This window comes from Salvelinus namaycush, chromosome 1 (genome assembly GCF_016432855.1).
Source record: "Salvelinus namaycush isolate Seneca chromosome 1, SaNama_1.0, whole genome shotgun sequence".
In the NCBI taxonomy this organism is placed as follows: Eukaryota; Metazoa; Chordata; class Actinopteri; order Salmoniformes; family Salmonidae; genus Salvelinus; species Salvelinus namaycush.
This window is the reverse complement of record NC_052307.1, coordinates 20091023-20112039: the sequence shown is the minus strand read 5'-3', so window position 1 is coordinate 20112039 and position 21017 is coordinate 20091023. Positions and strand designations below refer to the sequence as shown.

At 42.8% G+C, this 21017-nt stretch overlaps 1 pseudogene; it reads right to left on the bottom strand.

Annotated features, from left to right (window-relative positions):
* Positions 1 to 1145: 1145 nt before the first annotated feature.
* On the bottom strand, positions 1146 to 20961 carry LOC120050906 (annotated as a pseudogene).
* Between the last annotated feature and the right edge of the window lie 56 nt (positions 20962 to 21017).

Here is a 21017-nt window from a genome sequence, read left to right as displayed (position 1 = left end):
CCCCACAACTCCAAGTCAATCAACAAGTTTGCAGACGACACAACAGTAGTAGGCCTGACTACCAACAATGACGAGACAGCCTACAGGGAGGTGGTGAGGGCCATTGGAGTGTGGTGCCAGGAAAATAAGTTCTCACTTAATGTCGACAATGTTGTGGACTTCAGGAAACAGCAGAGGGAGCACGCCCCTATCCACATCAATGGTACTGCTGTGGAGCAGGTGGAAAGCTTCAAGTTCCTCGGCGTACATATCACTGACAATCTGAAATTGTTCACCCAAACAGACAGTGTGGTGAAGGGGCAACAGCTGGACACCCTAGAAGGGGCAACAGTGCCTCTTCAACCTCAGGAGGCTGAAGAAATGTGGCTTGGCACCTTAAACCCTTAAACCCACCTTAAACTTTTACAGATGCACAATTGAAAGGATCCTGTCTGGCGGTATCACCGCCTGGTACGGCAACTGCACTGCCCGCAACCGCAGGACTCTCCAGAGGGTGGTGCAGTCTGCTCAATGCATCACCAGACTACCTTCTCTCCAGGACACCTACAGCACCCAATGTCACAGGAAGGCCAAAAAGATCATCATGGACAACAACCACCCGAGCCACTGCCTGTTCACCCCACTATCATCCAGATGGCGAGGTCAGTACAGGTGCATCAAAGCTGGGACCGAGAGACTGAAAAACAGCTTCTATCGCAAGGCCATCAGACTGTTAAATAGCCATCACTAGGCGGCTTCCACCCAGTTACGTAACCCTGCACCTTAGAGGCTGCTGCCCTATGTATATAGACTTGAAATCACTAGCCACTTTAATAATGTTTAATATTTTTGCTTTACTCATCTCATATGTATATACTGTATTCTATTCTACTGTATTTTAGTCTGTCACTCCAACATTGCTCATCCTAATATTTATATATTCCTTAATTCCATTATTTTACTTTTAGGTTTGTGTGTATTGTTAGATATTACTGCACTGTTGGAGCTAGAAACACAAGCATTTCACTACACCCGCAATAACATCTGCTAAACATGTGTGACCAATCAAATTTGATTTGATTAAACATTAGGCACTGTATGGAAGACACATTGGATTGTAAAGAGAAAATACAGACCAATAGTCCTGTGTCTCCACCAGTTCAAATTCAAGGTGAACTCCCCACAAACTTCTCGGACAGTTTGTAGCTGACAAAGTCCATGCCGTTATGCTGTTGGGATGCTGGGAGGTGGACACAGACTTCCCTCCAGACACCACCGATCGCCCAGACAACAGCTTGTCAATCTTGTCAAAAATGTCGCTGAGCTTGGAACCTGGGTATTTGACAAACATGCCGCAGACAATTTCAATCTCACATGTTTTAGCAATGTTTACCTTCTTTCACTGTACCATAGATATGAGTGTCATTATTAGTCTGATCCATGTCCATAACCCACAGACTCACCTGAGATACTTGAGATCTAGCTGACAGGGATGCCTTCTGGAGCTTCATTCTTACCTTATTTTTCTGAAACATAAAAAAAACTAAGCAATAGGAATATTGCCATTCATTTTTAATGCAGCTTTTAATGTGAAGGTGTATCATAAAGTGGGTACTGCATGTTCCTATAACGGCATTTCTCATTCATGCAGGATCAACCAACCTGGATATCCTTAGAGTTGTTCAGGCCTTCAAAAGACTGCGCACACTGGTTAGCTGAGACCTGGAGCTCTTGGTACCAATCTGCTCAGCTTTAGTCTGCAGGCCTTTGGGAAGAAGAGAGCTTTATATTTTTTATTACCCCTTTTTCCTCCCCAATTGCGTGATATCCAATTGGTAGTTACAGTCTTGTACCATCACTGCAACTCCCGTACGGACTCGGTAGTGATACACTGCTCGCTTAACCCGGAAGCCAGACGCACCAATGTGTCGGAGGAAACACCGTACAAGTGTTGACCAAAGTCAGCTTGCAGCAGTGGTGGAAAAGTACCCAATTGTCATGCTTGAGTAAAAGTAAAGATACCTTAATAGAAAATGACTCAAGTGAAAGACACCCAGTAAAATCCTACTTGAGTAAAAGTATAAAAGTATTTGGTTTTAAATATACTTAAGTATCAAAAGTACAAGTTTAAATCATTTCAAATTCCTTATATTAAGCAAATCAGGAGGCACCATTTTCTTGTTTGTTTTATTTACGGATAGCCAGGGACATGCTGCAACCCTCAGACATAATTTACAAATTAAGCATGTATTTAGTGAGTCTGCCACATCAGAGGCAGTAGGGACGACCAGCAATGTTCTCTTGATAATTGTGTGAATTAGAAAAATTTTCTATCCTGCTAAGCATTCAAAATGTAACGAGTACTTTTCGGTGTCAGGGAAAATGTATGGAGTAAAAAGTACATAATTTTCTTTAGGAATGTAATGAAGTAAAAGTATAAAGTTGTCAAAAATATAAATAGTAAAGTAAAGTACAGGTACCACAAAAAACGACTTAAGTAGTACTTTCAAGTATTTTTACTGAAGTACTTTACATCACTGGCTTGCAGGCACCTGGCCCACCACAAGGAGTCGTGGCCCGCCACCCGGCCGGCCAAACCCTCCCCTAACCCGGATGACGCTGGGCCAATTGTGCACTGCCTCATGGGTCTCCCGGTCACGGCCGGCTGTGAGACAGCCTGGGATCGAACCAGGGTCTGTAGTGACGCCTTAGACCAGGGGTGTCAAACTCATTCCACGGAGGGCCTAGTGTCTGCAGGTTTTTGGTTTTTCCTTTCAATAAAGCCCTAGACAACCAGGTGTGGGGAGTTCCTAACTAATTAGTGATGTTAATTCATCAATCAAGTACAAGGGAGGAGCGAAAACCCGCAGACACTCGGCCCCCCGTGGAATGAGTTTGACACCTGTGCCTTAGACCGCTGCACCACTCGGCAGAACAGTGCTTTTAAACCGATTGTTCAATCTAACCTTTCACTCATTCGTATCCAAACTAAAACATTCCTGACTTTCCTTTTATCCATCCATTTATCCTCCCTCTCCTTACCCTTATTCCGTGCTTTCTCTTTGGCTGACAGAGCTGCATTCTTCTTCTGCTCCTCCTGCTGGGCCTGCAGCTCTGCCAACTTCCTGCGCTCCTCTTCCCCTCCCGCTCCTTCTTCCTCGTCACCTGGGCAGCCGCCTCCTGCATCACCCGGATCAGTGACCTCATCTCATGCAGTGCCCGCTCTGCCACCATCATATCCTCCACACTGGAGAACTCCCCCTAAACAAGCACACAGCCATTTACACATATTGACGAGAGCAGGAACATAAAACAGGATGGCAACAATGGAGATGTTTACTTTCCCCCATACTCTGATGAAAAACCATGATGGAAGAGTTCCACCATTTCACATGTGGTGCTATAATGTCTATTGAAAGTGCAATTTAGGCCATTAAAGACTCATGCCATTATAGATGAATGAAGAATAGGATCTAACTGACCTCAGCTGTCGTGCGCACCACCTCCGACACGTGGGAGCATAGATGGTTGGGGCAGGTGCTATAGGATGTGAGACCAGGGGTGGGGTCTGATTGGGTGGGTGCGGCCAGCTCCAGGAACTGATTGAGTTGCAGTATCTCTTCCTGGATGGCGTTGAGAGCACGCAGTCTCTCCATGCCCTCCAGCTGTCTCTGCCTCTCAAACTCCGCCTCCCGCAAATGCTGCTGCTCCTCCTCCCGCAGGTTCAGGATCTGTGGAGGAGGTTTTTCCATCTTTATCTGAACACTATTGTTTTGCATTTTGCCTTCTGAATTTCTAGTAGTTAAACTTTCAATACCTTTACTCTGTTTTTGTGCTCTTCTTACAACTTCTTGGAGCCCAAGGCTTTTTTGTGTTCTTTTAAACAAGAGAAAGACAAGCAGCAAATGTAGATTGACACGTAACACATTTTCAGTCCTGTCACAGGGACAGAAGCCTATTGGTGGGTGAAAAGGAAAAAATTTGAGGTAAAACAAGCAGTTACTCTCTGTTCATCATGTCCCTCATACTCTGGTACTCCTGCCTCTGCTTCAGCTCCATCAACTCCTCAAAGCGTTTGAGCTGCTCTGACTCACAACTCGCCACTGAAGTCCCAGCATCTCCTGCAGCTCCTGCCTCAGACTCAGTTTCATCTGCACCAGGACATTCAAGGCTCTAGATTAGGTTTGAAATGCTAACATAACATAATGCCATGATGGCGCCCACATATATAGTAAACAAACAGTGTTGGAGACAATATGTAACAGTGATATGTTGATTCATGAACAAACTAACTAAGAAAAAAACAGAAAGTAGCCTATGCAACCTTGGCACGATGTTTCTTCACACACATGCAAGTCCTGCCATTTGAGTTGCTCTGGGAGACAGCAGGGAGATGGTGGGGTTGAAAACTGGGCTGAGATCGTCGCTGGCATCTGGGGCACTTTCTTCATCACCAACAATCTGCTGCAGATTGATATTAAGCTAAATTTGTTATAGGTTATTAAGAATGTACAAAGATGGTGCAGTTAAAATATGGGAGAGAGACTTACCTGCTCCTCTTCCTTCTTCGACCTGGGAGTGGGCTGATCATTGGCTGAAGGGAATGAGCTGGTTGAGGAGACTGGGGTCTCAGACAGGCTAGGGCTTGGGTCACGGGAAGCAGAGCCCAAAGAGAAGGTCTTTTGAAGGGGACGAGGGCTTACATTAAGCCTCTTCAGGATAACGCCAGAGAGCGGGAACAAGCTGGGAGCTTCATTACAACCTGACAATTTCCTGCAGGAGACATGAGAAAGGATCATAATAAACTAGCTAGCAATATCACATTTAATCCAATGAAAGGCTGAATTCAAATATGTATCTAGTGTTGGCAAGCAAACTAAAATCTTAGACATGTCATGAGCTAGTCTGATTAATCAGGCTGTAATACACAATTAATTGGTATATACAACCTGAGACATGTGCAAAATGTTCCTTACAAGCCAGAATGCTGAATAAAATTACATTTAAATGTATTCTACCAGTTGTCTGTGCAGTTTGTCCTTCAGCTGCTCGAAATTTCAGACAATATAGACAGGAACGTATTGTTTACCCGACTTCATTAGAGAGCCATAGTTTTATTCAGGGGTAAAGTTAGTTTTGTATTGTATATTCGGTTCTCTCTCGTCAATGGATATTGAACCAAGCATGCCATGACAATAAAAATGGTATATTCTGGATCTGGGGAAGAGAACAAGCCACGCCCAAGTGGATTGTTCTTCATTCTACCCGGATTCAGAATATACGATGTTCATTGTCATGGCATGCTTGGTCATTGTCTTATGTCAGATAGCGTGTCGATTCCCCCTGCACCAATCTGTCTTGTATCTAGCAAAGGTTCATGGAATAACTCGAAAGTAGTGTTGCTACAATGTGCAGTCTAACATTCAAAAATATTACCTAGGTGACTTCTGCTGAAACCCATTTCTGCCTCAAAACTGTCTGAATTAATCTAAACTAAAACAAGAAATGTCAATAATGTTGATGCTTTTTTGGTGAGGAAGACTTAGTCACCCCATGTGACATTTAGCAAAGGTGTTACGTGCCTCCTAGAAGGAGGGAGGTGCACGAATCAGGAGCAGGAGAGCAAGGAAGTCCCAGTGGCACAATCGTTTATTCAGAAGTCCCAACTCAACAACATGGGGGGGGGGAACACGCCCAAACGAGGTCGCCACACACAGGGAAATAAATGCTACACACGGAGGAGAAACCTCTACTTCTAAACACATTCCAAAACCGTACAACTGCTGTGAGAAAGAAAACCCCGTGGTGCAGACACGCACCCCTAACCAAGTAACCACAGCAAACAATCCCGCACAAAGACTAGCAGGCAGCGGAGGTTAATAAACCCACCGAAATCAACTAATAGGACACAGGTGTAAACAAAAGACAGACAGACAAACAAAAAGGAAAAATGGATCGGTGGCAGCTAGTAGGCCGGCGACAATGACCGCCGAGCACCACACGAACAGGTAGGAGCCACCTTCGGTGGAAGTCGTGACAAAAGGATTATTTCACGTCAATGAGCAGTATTTCTGAAGTTTGACTATGGCAGGAAAGCTAGCATGAATTTGTCCAACATTAGAGCTAATGTTAGCTGAGCCGTCACTGAAATCCTTTTTGACTGAAACAATGCTCCTAACCAACCAGCTTAGGGTTGCACATTTTGGGGAGTTTTCAGAGGTGGAAAATTTCTGTGGGAATTAATGGGAATATATGGAAATTAATATCAATACCATTTAATGTTTTAGATGTAGATGTTTTTTGCATTCGGTATATTTATCATTTCATATTGAGACAGAAACATAATTGCAAATGATTAAACCTTGCAATAGAAATCAAAAAAACTATTTAGTTACGAATTGATTAATTAAATGAGTTGACTTCACATGGGATGATTTCACCGAACAAAAGAAAGGTAATATTGAATGATCCCCAATGATCCATCGCATCTCCCAAAAATGTTTTCAACACACATCTGTAAAATGATAGTCTAGAAACTAAAGCTTTGGTTGTCTTCCTCTCAGGCTTCCATGTCTTCTCCCTGGACCTTCTCAATGTCCACCTCTTGAACATCAGACTCTGAGACCTCATCTTCACTGTCACTTTCCAACCTTGTTGAGGATGGCTTGTTGTCAGGCTCAAAAAGCCTCAAATTTCCCCAGATGGCCACCAATTTTTCAACCCTTGTATTGGTCAGCCTGGTGCGTGCTTTGGTGTGCGTGTTCCCAAACAAGGACAAGTTGCACTCTGGGGCGGCTGATGTTGGTGGGATTTGGAGGATGATGGAGGCAACAGGGGAAAGAGCCTCAGATCCACGAAGTCCCTTCCACCAGGTGGCTGATGAGATATGTTGGCACGACTGCCATATTGCATCTCCATCCCAAAGCCCTTGCTTGGAAGTGTACTTCACCAGACTGCTAAGAACCTTGCCCTCTTCCAGGCCAAGGTGGCGAGACACAGTAGTGATGACACCATAGGCCTTGTTGATCTCTGCACCAGACAGGATGCTCTTGCCAGCATATACGTTCAACATGTACGCTGCGGCGTGGATGGGCTTCAGGCAGAAGTCTTCACGCTTTTTGATGTATTTCAGAACTGCAGTTTCCTCTGCTTGAAGCAACAGTGAAGTGGGCAGGCAGTACGGATTTCTTCTCTTACATCTGCAAGCAGAGTCTGAACATCAGACAGGATGGCATTGTCTCCCTCAATCAGTGCAATAGCTACAGGTTTCAGGAGTTTCAGGCTGCTTACCCCTCTCTCCAAAAATACATAATCCAGGAGGATCCTCTTGACGGGGCTATCCATATCGGCAGACTGTGATATTGCCATTTCTTGGAGACACTCCTTCCCCTCCAGGAGACTGTCAAACAATTTTTTATTTCACCTTTATTTAGCCAGGCAGGCTAGTTGAGAACAAGTTCTCATTTGCAACTGCGACCTGGCCAAGATAAAGCATAGCAATTCGACACATACAACAACACATAGTTACAAGTAATAAACAAAGTTTCACACAATTAAAAAACATAGTCAATAATACAGTAGAACAAATAAAACAAAAAGTCTATATACAGTGAGTGCAAATGAGGTAAGATAAGGGAGGTAAGGCAATAAATAGGCCATGGTGGCAAAGTAATTACAATATAGCAATTAAACACTGGAATGGTAGATGTGCAGAAGATGAATGTGCAAGTAGAGATACTGGGGTGCAAAGGAGCAAGATAAATAAATAAATAAATACAGTATGGGGATGAGGTAGATAGATGGGCTGTTTACAGATGGGCTATGTACAGGTGCAGTGATCTGTGAGCTGCTCTGACAGCTGGTGATTAAAGCTATTGAGGGATGTTACGAATCCCTTTGGCCCGACAATCTAGGGGGGGGATGGCAATGGGACCTGTAACATAACTCATGCAAATTATAGTAGTGACAAAGTAAGAGTGAGAACGAAATAACCACGACAACTAATATCTACCGTCAAACACTCAGGGTTTATTAGTAAACACATGGTAATGGGGGGCAGGAAAAGGGGCTGAGTTGGACCCAAGGAAAGAAAGAATAAGCATCCAAAAACACCCCTAAGCTAGACTAGCCTATTTCAACAACAGCTAACTAACTAACCAAAAATACAGTGGGTGGTCCGCCCAGTTCTAACTAGTGTATTTAACAAAGTTTACCTACGGGTAGTATATGCCCATGGGCGAACTGTCTGGTTACCCCCTTTTCCTACTATCAAACAAACACTCAAACACCATAACCAAAAACAATACTCACAGGTGGGGACAAAGTGACATGTAGATGCAAAACCACACAATGGCTCTACAGACATATGGCATTTACAGAGAGATTGAGCTCTTGCGAAAACAACTGACAGGGGTTTTAAACCAAGGGAAAGGAACTGTGATTGGGTAGGAGAAAAGGAGCAGGTGTCTTCTGATTAGCGACTGATTGATGACTGATTGGGGAATGATGATTGTCACCTGTGAGTAGGGGAGAAGGAGAGAAAAGAAATACACACAGGATACACACAGAATACTTGTATCCGTAACAAGGGAGATATGAGTCTCCAGCTTCAGTGATTTTTGCAGTTTATTCCAGTCATTGGAAGGAAAGGTGACCAAAGGAGGATTTGGCTTTGGGGGTGACCAGTGAAATATACCTGCTGGAGCACGTGCTATGAGTGGGTGCTGCTATGGTGACCAGTGAGCTGAGATAAGGCGGGGCTTTACCTAGCAGAGACTTGTAGATAACCTGTAGCCAGTGGGTTTGGCGACGAGTATGAAGCGAGGGCCAACCAACGAGAGTGTACAGGTCGCAGTGGTGGGTAGTGTATGGGGCTTTGGTGACAAAAAGGATGGCACTGTGATAGACTCTATCCAATTTGTTGAGTAGAGTGTTGGAGGCTATTTTATAGATGACATCGCCGAAGTCGAGGATCGGCAGGATGGTCAGTTTTACGAGAGTATGTTTGGCAGCATGAGTGAAGGATGCTTTGTTGCGAAATAGGAAGCTGATTCTAGATTTCATTTTGGATTGAAGATGCTTAATGTGAGTCTGGAAGGAGAGTTTACAGTCTAACCAGACATCTAGGTATTTGTAGTTGTCCACGTATTCTAAGTCAGAGCCATCCAGAGTAGTGATGTTGGACGGGCGGGCAGGTGCGGGCAGTGATCGATTGAATAGCATGCATTTAGTTTTACTTGCATTTAAGAGCAGTTGGAGGCCACGGAAGGAGAGTTGTATGGCATTGAAGCTCGTCTGGAGGCTAGTTAACAACAGTGTCCAAAGAAGGGCCAGAAGTATACAGAATGGTGTCGTCTGCATAGAGGTGGATCAGAGAACCACCAGCAGCAAGAGCGACATCATTGATGTATACAGAGAAAAGAGTCGGCCCAAGAATTTAACCCTGCCAATGGGTGTGATGTGAGGGGAGGACTCCTCCACTTTAAACCTAGCAGCCTTCATGTTTGCAGCATTGTCTGTCACCAGTCCAAATACCGTCTGTGGTCCAAGGTCATTGATGACTGCCTTCAGCTCATCTGCAATGTCGAGACTTGTGTGTCGGTTGTCCTTGTGTCTTTGCTCTTGTATAATACTGGTTGAGGGGTGGAGATGATGTGCTTAATTAGTCCTTGCCCACAAACATTCGACCACCCATCAGAGATGATTGCAATACAGTCTGCTTTCTCTATGATTTGCTTGACCTTCACTTGTACTCTGTTGAACTCTGCATCCAGCAAATGAGTAGATAAAGCATGTCTGTTTGGAGGGGTGTATACTGGGCATAGAACATTCAGAAATCTTTTCCAATACACATTGCCTGTGAGCATCAGAGGTGAACCAGTTGCATACACAGCTCAAGCAAGACATTCATCAGCATTTGTCTGACTATGTTCCTCCATTGAGTCAAAAAAACTTCTGATTCCAGGAGGACCATGAGCTGTTGCTATTGATAAGGTGTCTGATTCATCATTTTCACCTTTGAATAGAAGTAGAGGGACTTTTGTCAGAGGTTGCTTGTTGTGAGTGCTGAGGGAACTTTATGCACTTGGCCAGATGATTCTGCATCTTTGTTGCATTCTTCACATATGATTTGGCACAGTATTTGCAAATGCACACAGCTTTTCCTTTTACATTAGCTGCAGTGAAATATCTCCACACATCAGATAGTGCCTGTGGCATTTTCCTGCAAAGATTAGAAAAAAATGAGTAAAAAAAACCAAATACAATTCCATGTACAGATAAATAGTTAAGCAGTTCGATTAAACAACTCCTTTGTAAGATAAATGTTTTAAAATGAAACATGTATGGAAACAGGTGAATTAACACTCCTCATTTAGCAGGCTCAAGCAAGCTAAAACCCACATGGTAGCAAAAACTAACTGGCAGAAATTGTTAACAAGTTAGAAATGATTTAAACACATTTTGCTGTAGGCTACTATTTACTAGTTAACCAAAAAATAATGTCAAATAAAATAAATTACCAGAAAGCATGTAGTCCTTGGCTCAGATAGTGTAGTAGTGTGGGCTCAATAGCATCTCATTAGTGTGCAAGATCTTGAGAATCAGCTGTACATGTGATGGAAGAGTGCACTGCATCATGTGATGGAAGAATGCACTGTGCATGCAGAGGGTTGCAATTCCGTTGAATTGAGGATAGTTTAACCAAAATATGCCACAAGACCTAGAATTGCCTTATGTGTATCCCACAAAAAAGTTTCACTGTTATAACCTAACTTTTTTGATGAATTTAAGCAAAATCACCCAAATTCTAGGGCTTAACTTCCCAGGGAAAATCTCCGGAAATTTAACAGAAAAATTCTGGAAATTTACCAGAAAGTTTCCGACCCTTTGCAACCCTAAACCAGCTACCTACTTAGTGCTGCAAACACAATGTTGAATCTTCCATCAAAAGCTAGCTAGCAAGCTACAGTAGTTACTAGTGCTAATTCTTACATTATGAGTTTTCATGAAGCAGCTGTTCTTCTGCCACAACTAGTCATTGCAGTAGTATCCCGAGTCAGCTGCTGACTGTGCTCAGCTGACCCAACGATACGATCGCAGAGAAACATGCTGACCTACGGACTGATTTCTGATAACAGTAATTTCTTCTTAATTGTAGGGCTGCATGTCTACAACTTCAGGGTAATTAAAACAGACTAAGAAAGCTTTTCATGCCAGTAAGCTTGCTAAATACCACAGTTAGCTACACAGCTGATCAAGCCACTGCACTGGTAACCAACATTCTTGCACAGAATTTGTGCAAGCCATAGTTACTGGTTTGTTTGTTGTTTATTTTCTCACAATTGCAAACTGTTAAATCACTGTAATAAAGTTTGTAATAATTTAGCTTGCTAGTTATTCTGCCCATTTAATGGAGAGCGAATGGCGGATGCACAATATTCAGGGTTGGGTAGGTTACTTTCTAAATGTAATCCGTTACAGTTACTAGTTACCTGTCCAAAATTGTAATCAGTAACGTAGTTTGGATTTTCCAAACTCAGTAACGTAAACTGATTACAGCCAATTACTTTTAGATTACTTTCTCCTTAAGAGGCATTAGAAGAAGACAAAAATGTCTCTTACCAATTGAACGACATCTATTGCAGGATAAATCAATGTTAAAGTTTACATAGCTGGCCATATATGGATGTTACATTTTACTTTATGGGTTGGTTATGTAGGCTTCTTCTAACCCATCGCTTTCTACTACATATGATAATAATATGATTAAATTATATCTTTACATTAAAAATCTAAGTATCAGAATTCCAGTCATTACAATACATCTTAGACCCTTGATCTTCAAGAATAGGACTTGGAAATATGGAAGTATAGATTAGGCAAATTGTTTTACCTGAGCATGTCCCCAAAACTAAGGATTTATTAGCCAGCTCTACTCTGCTCATTGATTTGAGTTGAAAAATAAATGCTGCGCTCAAGGAATGGCATGCTTTGAGCCCTACTGAAAAGTGCTATTTACATGTGAAAAATGAATGCCATATGCTGCATTTGCTATAGGCCTATTGTTTACCTTTTTGTTGGTGACACTTTGATATCTTGATAATATGCAGCTGTTTAAAGGGCAAATCCACAGATGAAACAATAACAAAACGTCAGCCCGCCTCTGTTTTGGTAAAAAGCTGAGGGATGGGCCTCGATGAATGTAACCACTCTCAGAATAATAGACAGATTTACAGGATGGATGCAAGGGCTGACCATCCATTATATAAAAAATATATTGTTTTAACCATGTTATGAGGCTATACATTTTTTGTTTACAGAAAAACAAGCTTATATTTTGGGTTCTCATGGAGTGTGACAGTTGAACCAAGCTCACGAGGCATCTATAAGTTCTATTCTTCAAGAATCAATGTATCATTTATAAGGGCTCCCGAATTGCGCAGCAGTCCCTGCAACCCTACATCTCAGTGCTAGAGGCATCACTACAGACCCTGGTTCGATTCCAAGCTGTATCACAACTGGCCGTGATTGAGAGTCCCATAGGGCGGCACACAATTGGTCCAGCATCCTCTGGGTTTGGCCGGGGTAGGCCACAATTGTAAATACAAATTTGTTCTTAACTGACTTGCCTAGTTAAAAAGGTTAAATAAATAAGTCAAAAAATGGATGTAGCAACTACAGATTGCCCCTTTAAGTCTATCAAAAGTGTGTGAGTTTGTCCATTAGGACTATGATTTTTTTTATCAGCATGAATTAGATTGAACAATAAAAGCCTCACTTTTATTCCATAGGCTGGGATCTGCACTATGCAGCTGTTACAAGAGCGCATTTTTCACTGGCTGTCCACTGGTTTCAAAATCAATGATTGATAGGCAGCTTAGACTTCTTGAATTCAACCATTATTGGGGTCAACCTTTATTGGGTTCAAATACACATTTAGATTTGTGAACAGCCATCCACAACAACCACAACCCGTAAGGCGCAAATAGCTAAATGAGAGAGCAGCATTGTGATTCTCATCAATGTGTTATGTAGATATCAATAATAAGTGATATCCGTATCGCCGTAGACTACACCACTGCTGTCAAGCCCATTCCTGCTCTTTTCCCGCGATCCATCAAACACATTTGTGGTGTCATCATAGTTGTCTCTGATTTATGGTCAGACTCACTCACATTGAACAAATTTAAACGTGTGTCTTTTTTCAATGCTGATTTGAATGTCATTGAGAAAACAGAGATAATTTTTTTCGCAAACATCCTTCCTGAATTTTAAAAGTAATCCTCAGAGTAATCAATTTTTTTCAAAAGTATCTGTAATCTGATTACAATATTTTTGCTGGTAACATAACTGATTACAGTTAGTTTTTTTAAAAATCTGTTACTCCCCAACTGTCAATATTAGAACCATATAACCTACAGGCTCTCTAACCTACAGTCTCTCTAAAAAGTTGGGTAAACAATACTTCCCTGTGGATATTTCATCTCAAATTTCTAGTAGAAGGACAAACCGCACAGACAACCGGTAGAGTACGTTTAAATGTAATTTGAATCAACATTCTGGCTTGTAAGGAGCATTGGACACACCTACTCATTCAAGAGTTTTTCTTTATTTTTACTAATTTCTACATTGTATAATAATAGTGAAGACATTATAAAATAACACATATGGAATCATGTAGTAACCAAAAAAGTGTTGAACAAATCAAAATATATTTTATATTTGAGATTCTTCAAAGTAGCCACCCTTTGCCTTGATGACAGCTTTGCACACTCTTGGCATTCTCTCAACCAGCTTCACCTGGAATGCTTTTCCAACAGTCTTGTTGGAGTCCAGGACACAGTTGCATAGGGCGGTGTTCAGACCCAGGGCCTTGAGCTTAATAATGAGGAGTTCCCACATATGCTGAGTACTTGTTGGCTGCTTTTCCTTCACCCAACTCATCCCAAACCATCTCAATTGGGTTGAGGTTGGGTGATTGTGGAGGCCAGGTCATCTCCAACACTCCAACTTTTGACTAGTTTTGTGTGTGTATCTAACATATATACACTGCTCAAAAAAATAAAGGGAACACTTAAACAATACAATGTAACTCCAAGTCAATCACACTTCTGTGAAATCAAACTGTCCACTTAGGAAGCAACACTGATTGACAATAAATTTCACATGCTGTTGTGCAAATGGAATAGACAAAAGGTGGAAATTATAGGCAATTAGCAAGACACCCCCAATAAAGGAGTGATTCTGCAGGTGGTGACCACAGACCACTTCTCAGTTCCTATGCTTTCTGGCTGATGTTTTGGTCACTTTTGAATGCTGGCGGTGCTCTCACTCTAGTGGTAGCATGAGACGGAGTCTACAACCCACACAAGTGGCTCAGGTAGTGCAGCTCATCCAGCATGGCACATCAATGCGAGCTGTGGCAAGAAGGTTTGCTGTGTCTGTCAGCGTAGTGTCCAGAGCATGGAGGCGCTACCAGGAGACAGGCCAGTACATCAGGAGACGTGGAGGAGGCCGTAGGAGGGCAACAACCCAGCAGCAGGACCGCTACCTCCGCCTTTGTGCAAGGAGGAGCACTGCCAGAGCCCTGCAAAATGACCTCCAGCAGGCCACAAATGTGCATGTGTCTGCTCAAACGGTCAGAAACAGACTCCATGAGGGTGGTATGAGGGCCCGACGTCCACAGGTGGGGGTTGTGCTTACAGCCCAACACCGTGCAGGACGTTTGGCATTTGCCAGAGAACACCAAGATTGGCAAATTCGCCACTGGCGCCCTGTGCTCTTCACAGATGAAAGCAGGTTCACACTGAGCACATGAGCACATGTGACAGACGTGACAGAGTCTGGAGACGCCGTGGAGAACGTTTCTGACCGTAATAGCTAACAATTTCACAACCATACACACAATACTAAGTAAAGGATTGGAATTAAGAATATATAAATATTTGGACGAGCAATGCCAGAGCAGCATAGACTAAGATATAGTAGAATAGAATACAATACTGTATATACATATGAGATGAGCAATGCAAAATATGTAAACATTATTAAAGTGACTAGTGTTCCATTATTAAAGTGGCCAGTGATTTCAAGTCTATGTACAGTATATAGGGCAGGAGCCTCTAATGTGTTAGTGATGGCTATTTAACGGTCTGATGGCCTTGAGATCGACTGGAAAAACAGGTTCTCTCAGTCCCAGCTTTGATGCACCTGTACTGACCTCGTCTTCTGCATGGTAGCGGGGTGAACAGGCAGTGCTTAGGTGGTTGTTGTCCTTGATTATCTTTTTGGCCTTCCTGTGATATCAGGTGCTGTAGGGGTCCTGGAGGGCAGGTAATTTACCCCCGGTGATGCGTTGGGCAGACCGCACCACCCTCTGGAAAGCCCTGCAGTTGCGGGCAGTAAGGTACTAGGCGGTGATACAGCCCAAAAGGATGCTCTCAATTGTCTGTAAAAGTTTGAGGGTTTTAGGGGCCAAGCCAAATGTATTCAGCGTCCTGAGTTTGAAGAGGCGCTGTTGCGCCTTCTTCACCACACTGTCTGTGTGGGTGGACCATTTCAGTTTGTCAGTGATGTGTACGCCGAGGAACTTGAAGCTTTCCACCTGCTCCACTGTGGCCTCGTCGATGTGGATAGGCGGGTGCTCCATCTGCTATTTCCTGAAGTCCACGATCAGCTCCTTTGTTTTGTTGACGTTGAGTGAGAGGTTATTTTCCTGGCACCACACTCCCAGAGCAATCACCTCCTCCCTGTAGGCTGTCTCATCATTGTTGGTAATCAGGCCTAATAATGTTGTGTCGTCTGCAAACTTGATGATTGAGTTGGAGGCGTGCATGGCCACGCAGTCATGGGTGAACAGGGAGTACAGGAGGGGGCTGAGCATTCTCCCTTGTGGGGCCCCCAGTGTTGAGGATCAGCGAAGTGGAGGTGTTGTTTCCTACCTTCACAACCTGGGGTCGGCCTGTCAGGAAGTCCAGGACACAGTTGCATAGGGCGGTGTTCAGACCCAGGGCCTTGAGCTTAATGATGAGCTTGGAGGGTACTATGGTGTTGAATGCTGAGCTATAGTCAATGACCAGCATTCTTACATAGGTATTCCTCTTGTCAAGATGGGATAAGGCAGTGTGCAGTGTGATGGCGATTGCATCGTCTGTGGATAAATTGGGTCATTAAGCAATTTGAAGTGGGTATAGGGTGTCAGGTAAGGTGGAGGTGATATGATCCTTGACTAGTCTCTCAAAACACTTCATGATGATAGAAGTGAGTGCTACGGGGCGATAGTCATTTAGTTCAGTTACCTTTGCTTTCTTGAGCACAGGAACAATGGTGGCTATCTTGAAGCATGTGGGGACAGCAGAATGGGATAGGGAGAGATTGAATATGTCCGTAAACACTCCAGCCAGCTGGTCTGCGCATGATCTGAGGACGTGGCTAGAGATGCCGTCTTGGCCGGCAGCCTTTGAAAAGAGTTAAACCAAGGCCGCAAACCTTTTAAAGGGTTAATAAATTGTGTTATGATAAACTCTGTGTGTAACTTCATATGGCTGCAATCCCGGTAACGGGATCGATATGACAACAGCCAGTGAAAGTGCAGGGCGCCAAATTCAAACAACAGAAATCTCATAATTAAAATTCCTCAAACATACACGTCTTATACCATTTTAAAGGTAATCTTGTTGTTAATCCCACCAAAGTATCCGATTTCAAATAGGCTTTTCAGCAAAAGCACCACAGCCGATTATGTTAGGTCACCACCAACTCAAAGAAAAATTCAGCCATTTTTCCAGCCAAAGAGGAGCCACAAATAGCACAAATAGAGATAAAATTAATCACTAACCTTTGATGATCTTCATCAGATGACACTCATAGGACTTCATGTTACACAATACATGCATGTTTTGTTTGATAAAGTTATTTATATAAAAAAATCTGAGTTTACATTGGCGCGTTACATTCACTAGTTCCAAAAACATCCAGTGATAGTGCATAGCCACATCGTTTCAACAGAAATACTCATCATAAATGTAGATGATAATACAAGTTAGTTATACACATGGAATTATAGATATACCTCTTCTTAATGCAACCGCTGTGTCAGATTTTAAAAAAACTTTACGGAAAAAGCAAACCATGCAATAATCTGAGACGGAGCTCAGAACAATAGTAAAATTAGCCGCCATGTTGGAGTCAACAGAAACCAGAAAATACATGATAAATGTTTTTCCTAGGAATCCCAGGTCCACAATAAATGCTTGATTTGTTCGATAATGTCCGTTATTTATGTCCAATTAGCTACTTTGGTTAGCGCGTTTGGTAAACAATTCCAAAGTCACAAAGCGCGTCCACTATAACGTGACGAAATGTCCAAAAGTTCCGTAACAGTCAGTAGAAACATGTCAAACGATGTATTGAATCAATCTTATGAATGTTGTAAACATACATCTTGAATAACGTTCCAACCGGAGAATTACATTGACTTCAGTTGAGCGATGGAACGGAGCTGCCTCCCACGTGAACGCGCATGGTCACCTCATGGCTTTGGTTACTCATTCCTGTCTCCTTCGGCCCCCCTTCACAGCAGAGTCATCAGACAAAGTTCTATGGACTGTTGACATCTAGTGGAAGCCGTAGGAAGTGAAAACTTATCAATATCTCGCTGTAATTTCAATGAGTTTGGTTGAAAAACTACCAGCCTCAGAAAAATTCCAAACAGGAAGTGGAACTTCTCAGGTTTTTGCCTGCCATATAAGTTCTGTTATACTCACAGACATAGTTCAAACAGTTTTAGAAACTTCAGAGTGTTTTCTATCCAATACTAATAATAATATGCATATATTAGCAACTATGACTGAGGAGCAGGCCGTTTACTCTGGGCACCTCTGTGCACCTTTCATCCAAGCTACTCAATACTGCCCCTGCAGCCATAAGAAGTTTTAACACCTGTTTTGAGTTTTGTGCCCTTCAGACACTATCAGAAGAAGGAAAACTACAGTACGTTCATACTCATCCTGTCTGGGCCCCACCGTGGTTATCTGGTTTTCTGAGAACACAAGGCTTCCGCAGGCCTGATGAAAACAGCCACCTGTCAGAAGATGCTTGGACTCGTTTACCTTGTTGTGACTCAATACTTGTGATGAAAGGTCAAGTTTCAGTCAAACCCACTTCTGAGCTTTTAATTGCTGATAAGATGGTTGCTGCTGTCAGGGGAGGTTAGATTTATTAAAATGTTGTTGCCAGGGAAACTCACGCAAGGAGGACTGGGAAAGGCTATATGAGTTACAGGATGTCTTAGACATTTTGCAGAACCTGGGGAGAGCTATCATACACTGTACTCTGTACCAACTTCTGCCAACAATTTAATTACTAAAGGATCATTTTAATACTTAAACAAAGAGTCTGTGTTTCCTTTCCATTACTAATGTATGTTTGATAATTATATAGACCTGATCATTTGTTGAAGAAATTGACCAACACCTTGCGAAGGATAACACGCTTAAATGTCTTACTCACTTCGGCCACGGAGAAGGAGAGCCCACGGTCCGTAGCGGGCTGCGTCGGTAGCACTGTGTTATCCTCAAAGCGGGTGAAGGTGTTTAGCTTGTCCGGAAGCAAGACGTCTGTCTCGGCAATGTGGCTGGTTTTCCCTTTGTAGTCCGTGAATGTCTGTAGACCCTTCCACATACGTCTCGTGTCCGAGCCTTTATATTGCAACTCCACTTTGTCTCTATACTGACGTTTTACCTGTTTGATTGCCTTACGGAGGGAATAACTACACTGTTTGTATTCGGCCATATTCCCAGTCACCTTGCCATGGTTAAATGTGGTGGTTCGCGCTTTCAGTTTTGCGCGAGTTCTGCCATCTATCCACGATTTCTGGTTAGGGTAGGTTTTAATAGTAACAGTGGATACAACATCTCCTATACACTTCCTGATAAACTCAGGCACCGTATCCGTGTATTCGTCAATGTTATTCTCGGAGGCTACCCGGAACATATCCCAGTCCGCATGATCAAAACAATCTTGAAGTGTGGATTCCGATTGGTCAGACCAGCATTGAATAGTCCTTAGCACGGGTACTTCCTGATTGAATTTCTGCCTATAGAAAGGGAGGAGCAAAATGGAGTCGTGATCAGATTTTCCAAAGGGAGGGCGGGGAGGGCCTTTTAGGTATCCCGGAAGTTGGAGTAGCAGTGGTCGAGTGTTTTAGCAGCTTGAATTCTATAGTCAATGTGTTAACATAACTTCGGTAGCGTTTTCCTCAAATTTGCTCTATTAAAATCCCCAGCTACAATAAATGCGGCCTCAGGATATGTGGTTTCCAGTTTGCATAAAGTCCAGTGAAGTTATTTGAGGGCCGTTGTTGTATCGGCTTGAGGGGGAATATACACGTCTGTCACTATAACCGAAGAGAATTCTCTTAGGAAGTAATACGGTCGGCATTTGATTGTGAGGTCTTCTAGGTCGGGTGAACAAAAGGACTTGAGTTCCTGTATGTTATCACAATCACACCATGAGTAGTTAATCATGAAACATACACCCCCGCCCTTCTTCCCGGGGGGAGATATGATTTCCTGTCCGCGCGATGAACTCAGAACCCAACTGGCTGTATGGACAAAGACAGTATATCCCAAGAGAGCCATGTCACCGTGAAACAGAATATGTTACAATCCCTGATGACTCTCTGGAAGGAAATCCTTGCCCTGAGCTCATCTACTTTATTATCCAGAGATTGAAGATTAGCAAGTAATATACATGGAAGCGGTGCATGGTGTGTGCACCTCCTGAGTCGGAAAAAGTAAGATAGTCGTATTCCTGGTTGTAATGCTGGTGAATTACCGCCGCTCTGATATCCGAAAGTTCTGCCCGGCTGTATGTAATAACACAAAAACATTTATAAGCTAATGTAAGAAATAACACATAAAAAAATAAATACTGCAAAGTTGCCTTGGGGCTAGAAGCACGGCTGCCCTATCTATCGGCGCCATTTTCCACGAAGTGCAGAGATCATCCATTCACCTACTCTGCGTCTGACAAAGACAAGGCGGTTGGAACCAAAAATCTCAAATTTGGACTCAGACCAAAGGACAGATTTCCACCGGTCTAATTTCCATTGCTCGTGTTTCTTGGCCCAAGCAAGTCTTGAAATTTTCCGGATTGACTGACCATGTCTTAAAGTAATGATAGACTGTCATTTCTCCTTGCTTATTTGAGCTGTTCTTGCCATAATATGGACTTGGTCTTTTACCAAATAGGGCTATCTTCTGTAAACCACCCCTACCTTGTCACAACACAACTGATTGGCTCGCATTAAGTTAAGAAATTCCACAAATTAACTTTTAACAAGGCACACCTGTTAATTTAAATGCATTCCAGATGACTACCTCATGAAGCTGGTTGAGAGAATGCCAAGAGTGTGCAAAGCTGTCATCAAGGCGATGGTTGGCTACTTTGAAGAACCTCAAATATAAAATACAATAATTTTGATTAGTTCTTTTTTGGTTACTACATGATTCCATATGTGTTATTTCATAGTTTTGATGTTTTTACTATTATTCTACAATGTAGAAAATAGTACAAATAAAGTAAAACCCTGGGATGAGTAGGTGTCCAAAGAATTTGACTGGTACTGTATATACCAATTAATTGTGTATTACAGCCAGATTAATCAGACTACTCATGAGCCAACTATACTGATCATCTTCCAATGTTGTTTTAGTAAAAACACAACTTTTACAATAACTGAACCAGTAGCTAGAATGCTAGGTAGTGGTCACGTTCATCATCTCCCCCCTTTCAGGCCAATCTGGGTTGTATTTCTGTCTTCCTTTTGGTGAGTTTTTCAAGGCCTCCAATGAATCCCATCGTAAACGTTCAACAGGCATGTCGGCGTGTAAATAAACACACAATCGACACGGAGAAATCGGTGATGCCGTGATTAACTTGTCATCGGCTTGCTTAATGGGCTTGCTGCATACGGGGCCGCCTAAAGTAAAACTCCGAAGTGCTCAATTTCCGTCTATTTCGAGTTCAGATACAAC